This window comes from Astyanax mexicanus, chromosome 5 (genome assembly GCF_023375975.1).
Source record: "Astyanax mexicanus isolate ESR-SI-001 chromosome 5, AstMex3_surface, whole genome shotgun sequence".
Lineage (NCBI taxonomy): Eukaryota > Metazoa > Chordata > Actinopteri > Characiformes > Acestrorhamphidae > Astyanax > Astyanax mexicanus.
Window position 1 is genome coordinate 27,819,783 of NC_064412.1, and position 7,718 is coordinate 27,827,500.

General features: G+C 38.9%; 1 protein-coding gene across 3 annotated transcripts in view; it reads left to right on the top strand.

The window, feature by feature from the left end:
• Nucleotides 1-6,457: 6,457 nt before the first annotated feature.
• trim25 (tripartite motif containing 25) overlaps nt 6,458-7,718 on the top strand; it is a 21,280-nt gene continuing 20,019 nt past the window's right edge. For all 3 annotated transcript variants that reach the window (XM_007234398.4, XM_022675221.2, XM_007234399.4), the window contains exon 1: nt 6,458-6,562. The gene's annotated coding sequence lies outside the window, so the exon portion shown is untranslated. The remainder of the gene's footprint in view (nt 6,563-7,718) is intronic.

Sequence of the window (7,718 nt, forward strand, 5' to 3'; positions counted from 1 at the left end):
TGGGGATCTCCAAGTTTCTCTTGGGGATCTCCAAGTGTCCATTTGGTTATCTTTATGTGTCCTTTTGGCATCTCCAAGTGTCCTTTTGGCATCTCCAAGTGTCCTTTTGGGCATCTCCAAGTGTCCTTTTGGGCATCTCCAAGTGTCCTTTGGGCATCTTCTCTTGGCATCTCCAAGTGTCTTTTTGGCATCTTCAAGTGTCCTTTTGGCATATCCAAGTGTCCTTTTGGGCATCTCCAAGTGTCCTTTTAGGCATCTCCAAGTGTCCCCTGGGGATCTCCAAGTTTCTCTTGGGGATCTCCAAGTGTCCATTTGGGTATCTTTAAGTGTCCTTTTGGCACCTCCAAGTGTCCTTTTGGCATCTTCAAGTGTCCTTTTGGGCATCTCCAAGTGTCTTTTTGGGCCTCTCCAAGTCTCCTTTTGGGCATCTCCAAGTGTCCTTGGGGCATCTTCTCTTGGCATCTCCATGTGTCCTTTTGGCATCTCCAAGTGTCCTTTTGGCATCTCCAAGTGTCCTTTTGGCATCTCCAAGTGTCCTTTTGGCATCTCCAAGTGTCCTTTTGGGCCTCTCCAAGTGTCATTTGGGCCTCTCCTTTTGGGCATCTCCAAGTGTCCTTTTGGCATCTCCAAGTGTCCTTTTGGGCATCTCCAAGTGTCCTTTTGGGCATCTCCAAGTGTCCTTTGGGCATCTCCAAGTGTCCATTTGGGTATCTTTATGTGTCCTTTTGGCATCTCCAAGTGTCCTTTTGGCATCTCCAAGTGTCCTTTTGGGCATCTCCAAGTGTCCTTTTGGGCATCTCCAAGTGTCCTTTGGGCATCTTCTCTTGGCATCTCCAAGTGTCCTTTTGGCATCTTCAAGTGTCCTTTTGGGCATCTCCAAGTGTCCTTTGGGCATCTCCTTTTGGGCATCTCCAAGTGTCCTTTTGGGTATCTTTAAGTATTCTTTTGAGCATCTCCAAGTGTCCATTTGGGGATCTCCAAGTTTCTCTTGGGGATCTCCAAGTGTCCATTTGGGTATCTTTATGTGTCCTTTTGGCATCTCCAAGTGTCCTTTTGGGCATCTCCAAGTGTCCTTTGGGCATCTTCTCTTGGCATCTCCAAGTGTCCTTTTGGCATCTCCAAGTGTCCTTTTGGGCATCTCCAAGTGTCCTTTTGGCATCTCCAAGTGTCTTTTTGGCATCTCCAAGTGTCTTTTTGGCATCTCCAAGTGTCCTTTTGGGCCATCTCCAAGTGTCCTTCTGGGCCTCTTTAAGTGTCCTTTTGGGCATCTCCTTTTGGCATCTCCAAGTGTCCTTTTGGGCATTCCCAAGTGTCCATTTGGACATCTCCAAGTGTCCTATGGGCATCTCCTTTTGGCATCTCCAAGTGTCCTTTTGGGCCTCTTCAAGTGTCCTTTTGGGGATCTCCAAGTGTCCTTTGGGCATCTTCTTTTGGCATCTCCAAGTGTCCTTTTGGCATCTCCAAGTGTCATTTTGGGCATCTCCAAGTGTCCTTTTGGCATCTCCAAATGTCTTTTTGGGTATCTTTAAGTATTCTTTTGAGCATCTCCAAGTGTCCATTTGGGCATCTCCAAGTGTCCTTTTAGGCATTCACAAGTGTCCTTTTGTGCATCTTTAAGTGTCCTTTTGGGCATCTCCAAATGTCCTTTGGGCATCTCCTTTTGACATCTCCAAGTGTCCTTGTGGCATCTTCAAGTGTTCTTTTGGGCATCTCCAAGTGTCCTTTTGGGTATCTTTAAGTATTCTTTTGAGCATCTCTATATGTCCTTTTGGGCATCTTCAAGTGTCCTTTGGACAACTTCAAGTGTCCTTGTGGCATCTCCAAGTTTTTTGAGGTCTATCCAAGTGTTCTTTTTCGGCATCTCCAAGTGTCCTGTGGGCATCTCCAAGTGTCCTTTTGGACGAGTGATTATTTATTTATTCATATGATATTCAGAGCTGCTTGTTGCTGAGCAAGATTTTACCAATGCGTAAACCAAAACTATGAACTCATTCCGTGCGTATTTAAGCGCATTCTGTGCGTTAAAACTCATGCAGTGCGTAAAAAGGCGGGTCGTGCGTAAAAGCGCATTCCGTGCGTAAAAACGTGTGCTGTGCGTAAAAGCGTGCACCGAACATACAAGCGTGGCTAAGCATAAACGCCTGCCGAGAACTGAGACTAAAATCCCAACATCTCTTCTTCTTCTACTTCTTCTCTAGACAAGGAAGGCTGTATGTCGTTTCCCACAGTCCCTGATTGCACTCAGCTGCAGGTTATTATTAAGGAGTTCTCAGCCAGAGTTGCCAGGTTCGCAAGGTTACTGGCAAATTGGGTTGTTTAAAACTAAAGTCGTGGGTAAAAATTCAAAGGTTGAGGTGTGTTTTAAAGGCTTCTTTCAAATGTTCCGCAATAGCAGTAGTAATAATAACAGAAACAAAACATTTTAAAATTGTTGGTATGAGGCCACGGTAAAGTTAGTTTCATTTTTATATTCGACTTTTCGGCTTTAATAACTTCTGAACGGAGGATGGTAGCCAGCAGATACTTACATAATCAGGACAGCACGACCACAGAGAGTGACGCACACTCTTCCTTTTACTGTTTGGGTGAAATTTGCGCAACGCCCTTTTAGCGTTAATACCGAAAAACTAAGCGCACTTTTCCTGTCAGAATAAAATGCATGTACTTCTAGACCACCTCTACATCTGTACACACTCATTTATTTACCTCCAAATCACTTCAGTGCATAAAAATGCCTATTAATGTTCCCACATAAGAATAGATGGCTTTAAGAAAAAAAAACACCAATAGCTCCATATCCTTAGAATTCATACACATCAGAATAACGGAGATGTATACTTTGAGTCATGAGGAAAATTGCACACCCATTAATATTATGCAAAATGCTCAAATTTTTTATTATATTTTATATATTCACAAATTCAATAGCATTTCAGCAACTGTGTATGTCACAGCTAGGTGGCAGCAGACACGCACACCATTTATATTTTGGATACAGTGCCAATTCTAGTGACTATTACATTTTATATATTTAAAAAATCAATAGATTTCAAACCGAATTACACAGAACAATAAAAACAAGTGTATGATACAGTTAGGTGGCAACAAACACACACACGCTTTATATTTATGATACACTGCCAATTCTACATATTATTAAATTTTATATATTTTAAAATTCAATAGCTTTTAAACTCAATTACACAGAATAATAAAACAAGTGTGTATGCTACAGCTAGGTTGCAGCAAACACACACACACACTTTAAAATTTGGATACATTGCCAATTCTACTAATTATTAAATTATATACATTTTAAAATTCAATAGCTTTCAAACCGAATCACACAGAATAATAAAAACAAGTGTGTATGATACAGCTAGGTGGCAGCAAACACGCTCACTCTTTATATTTATGATACACTGCCAAAGACTGATGGACACACTGTAGGGCTGAAAGTGGGTTATCAATGAAAAATTCTTCTGTGCCCTGAAGGGTCTTGCATTCACAAGCAGTGGAGCTGTTTTTTGGAAAGCATTCAGTTCCTATTCCAGCCGTGCTTCTGGAAGACTATCCCCTCTGGATAAAAACTAACCCTTTAGGCAAGTTACATTTCTTTCATTTAGATGTATTGTAGCGCCTTTTTAAATAATTAAATGTTTTCACAAATCGTTATAGATAACTGAGTCCAAGCCACTTCGGAGTGAGCACAAAGGCCAGAAAAAGTCGTCAGCTCATCGTGCTGTACTCGCGAATCGGTCCGTTGTGGCTTTCATGCCAGTTTTTACATTTCTGATAATTTTATCCTCTACACAAGACCATTTCAAATGTTTCAATACCACATGCATAACTTTTAAAGCTTTTAAACTTCAGTTGTAATCCGTTTAAATGTTCTCTAGATGTAACAGCATGCACTTTTTATAAGCCTTTTTGCTTATTTAGTAAAATACATAATTATATTGTCTATTACTTAAAGAAATAGAACAACTAGTTAATTTCTATTTTTTATATTTAGTTTTATATTTTTATATTTTAGATCCATTTACCTACATTCCTAGAGGACTCTCGCGGTTTCTCTAGAATTATTTCCTGATATAACAAGGAGTGGTCAGATTCTCAATTAACAGCTCTGGACATGCAGAAGACGCATTTAGGACCCGTTTCTTTCTCCGTGATCCCATTGGCTGGAGGTTAGGCGGTGCTCCTGACTCATAGTCACCAACTAGACCAGATATTAAGCATATTAAATATTCAAACGTTATCTAAAATAATGTTCGATGCGGGGAGGGGAAACTGTAATTATGTTGCTTGGGGTACAGTTCAGAACACATGCTGTTTATCAAAGCACCGTGCGTAAAAGCGTGTGCCGTGCGTAAAAACGCGCGCCGTGCGTAAAAGCGCATTGCGTGCGTAAAAGCGCATTCCGTGCGTAAAAACGCGTGTCGTGCGTAAACGGGCATGCCGTGCGTAAAAGCGCATTCCGTGCTTAAAAACGCGTGCCGTGCGTAAAAAGGAGTGCTGCGTAAAAGCGTGCGCTGAACGTAAACGCCTACAGCGAACTCAGACTAAAATTTCTAAAGAACTAAAGAAAGACCAACACATGATAACTTCTTCTGTGGACAAGCAAGGCAAACTCACTGTCCCTGATTACACTCAGCTGCAGGTTATTAGTGGAGAGTTATCTGCCAAAGTTGTCAGATTAGCGAGTTTACGGCCAAATTGGGCTTGTTTAAAACTATAGTCCTGGGTAAAAATTTAAAGGTCACGAGGAGTGTTTTATAGGCTTATTTAAAATGTTTAGCATAGTAATAATAAAACCTTTAGAAACAAAACATTTTAAAATTGTATACATGAGACCCAATTTTCAACAAAGTCTAAGCTCCTGAAGGGTGGGTATAAACATACTTTGTGCTGAATATTCTTGCTGGATTTAACTGTTTTTTTTTTTTTTAGTTTTGGCCTCAGTATCTGAAGTGCGCGGACATGCCCCTCTCCCAGCACACAACGTAATCAACAAACGCGAATGGTTTAAAATCAGTAGTTTATTCAGGAGAGAAAACAGGAAAATATAAAAAAATCAAGGTTCCAAAAAAGAATACTTCAGAATTAAATTAATCCGAGTTCATAAAATATTTTATACTGAAATATATACTATTTTTCTACATAAGACAATATCAAATGTTTCAGCGCCACATTCTCTTGATAACACCAGCTCACCAACCAGTCAGAAATAGCAGAATTTCTAGCATCTATACTGCGTAAAACATGCTTGCTGTAGAAAAATGGAAACATACGCTTCCCTTTCTTTGTTAGTAACCCAGCTGGCATTTCAACGTTGAATAAACGTTGAATCAACGTTGATTAACGTATATGTTATGGTTAAATCAACGTTGAAGCAACGTTTTTTTGAAAAGTGAATCAACGTTGATATAGCAACGTTGTTTTAACGTCATATATTCAACCTGTAATAAGCCATAGCTCACTAAAATGAGAAAATCCTATGGTTAACAAAGTGTTAACGATAAACTTACATCACTGTAGTAAAGCTAAGTATAAAGAAAGTTACCCACCACTACCAATCTGATTCAACATCTGATCTCAAAAACACTAAAACAGTAAAACATGAACATGATGTTAAAATAAAAAGCAGTTACTGCAAATAGAAGCATAGCACTGTTTCATTTCTCCATCCAGCCGTTTTTAGAAATTATATGGTGATGAAATTTAAAATTTAAAACGCAGAAGGTTGAGGACATTAATGTTGATTTAACGTTAAAATTTCAACCTTAGCACAACCATTGAACATTACATGTTAATTTAACGTTAAAATGTAAATGTTAGCACAACCATTAAACATTAAATGTTGATTTAACGTTGTTTCAACGTTGAAACAACAACAGACATTACTTTAGTCATATTTCAACCACATTTCAACGTTGAAGGTCGTTTGTGTGCCAAATACATGATTCTATAAATACATGGTTCATAAAGGAATACTTTAGCTTTATTCGCCTATAGAGGACTCACTCGCGGGTTCTCTCTAGTGTTTGACAGTAATTTGTTGATTTAACAGGGGAACAGGGGCCATGCAAAAGACGGATCCGTGGATCTCTCTCTTTTTACGTGATCCCATTGGCTGGAGGTAGGCGCTCTTAACTCACTGAACCAGGTATTAAGCATGTTTAATATTCAAATGATGTCTAATGTAATGCTAATATGACTGATAGTATGTTGTATGATAAAATAATAGTAGTCAGTTTAGAGTATAGAGGTGGGAACGTTTAATACTAATTTTCTTGTTCTGCTTGGTTTTTAATCAGTAAAAATAGCACAAGACAAAAGTCAGCTGACCGAAACAGGGTGTGGTTTTATTGTTTAAATCATACCCGTATTCAGATAACACCCAATCTTAATGAAGAAAGCGGAGTATCACTAGCCAATCACAGCGCGGGAGGGCGGGACATAATGGAATACGGGCACAGGAGCGGAAAACAAACAGGCTGGTCTTGTCAGAGTTCATTTGCAGGATTCGCTGTAAGACGATATTAAACCCCTGCATCCAGTAAGTAAAATTCCTTTTTTAACCGATTATGCGTATGATTAATATAGTCCTATTTTATCTGAGCGTCCGGTTCTGCTATTTTCAGCATAACATTTGCAAATTAAAAAAGGAGACAAAAATGTGATTTAACGCTTACTCGCTTATTTTAACCTAACAGTCTCTCTAACAGGACCATCTACATCTCGTAGTAAGGATTAATGCAGCTTTAACGCTGACTGTGCTCGTTGTTTTGAGCTGAATTGTGACTGCGCGAGTGAGTTTCACTTTCTCAGTAAACTGACGTCATCTGACTCCTTGTATAGCCTATTGAGCCCAGATTTTTAATATGAAGTTAAAAGGAAGCTAACGTCACCATGAGCGTAGTTTTCACACATATTATGCTGGATATTGTTTGTAATTCACCTAAAAGGAACAATTCAAACTAAACTCAGATTCTGAATTTTTAACTTGTTAAAATAATCTAATATGAAACGAGGCTGAATTTAGACCTTTTAGCTAATGGGTTTCGTTTTCTCCGTAGGCTGACGGTAGTAGATATATAATAGAAGATAGTAGATATATAACTATAGTATATAGTTATATCTATATAGTATAGTATATAGTATATCTATATATATATAGTATATCTATAATATCTATATAGTAGATATATAACTAGCTATATAGACCCTTATTATGTAAATAAAAAATAACTTTATTACACCCTCACGAGCTTTGGGTTGGCACATTAAGATACAGCTAGTCCTGCAGAAAATCCAGCTGGTTTTAAATGGTCTAAACTGGCGTTTGATGGTCAAGGCGGTTAAATAAGCAGGGGCCTCATGTACTAAAGGTGCGTACGCACAAAAACATTGCGTACGCCATATTTCACGCTCACGGTCTGATGTACTAAATTTGACTTGAACGTGTGAAAGTGCGTTCCCCCACGGAAGTTTTGTTTTGGGCGTACGCCTTTTTTTTGTGCGTATGTATTGTGTTTTTGTCATTTGGCGACACTTAGAGGCGATGCATTGAAATTACAACTATTAAGATATCCTCTATGCACACATTGAAGTAAGCATTATTGGGTAAAATAAAGTAAATTAATCAGACAGTTTCATTGTCTTACAGAAATAATCGTTTAACGTGTTTCCACTTAGCCTAGATCAGGTTTGCG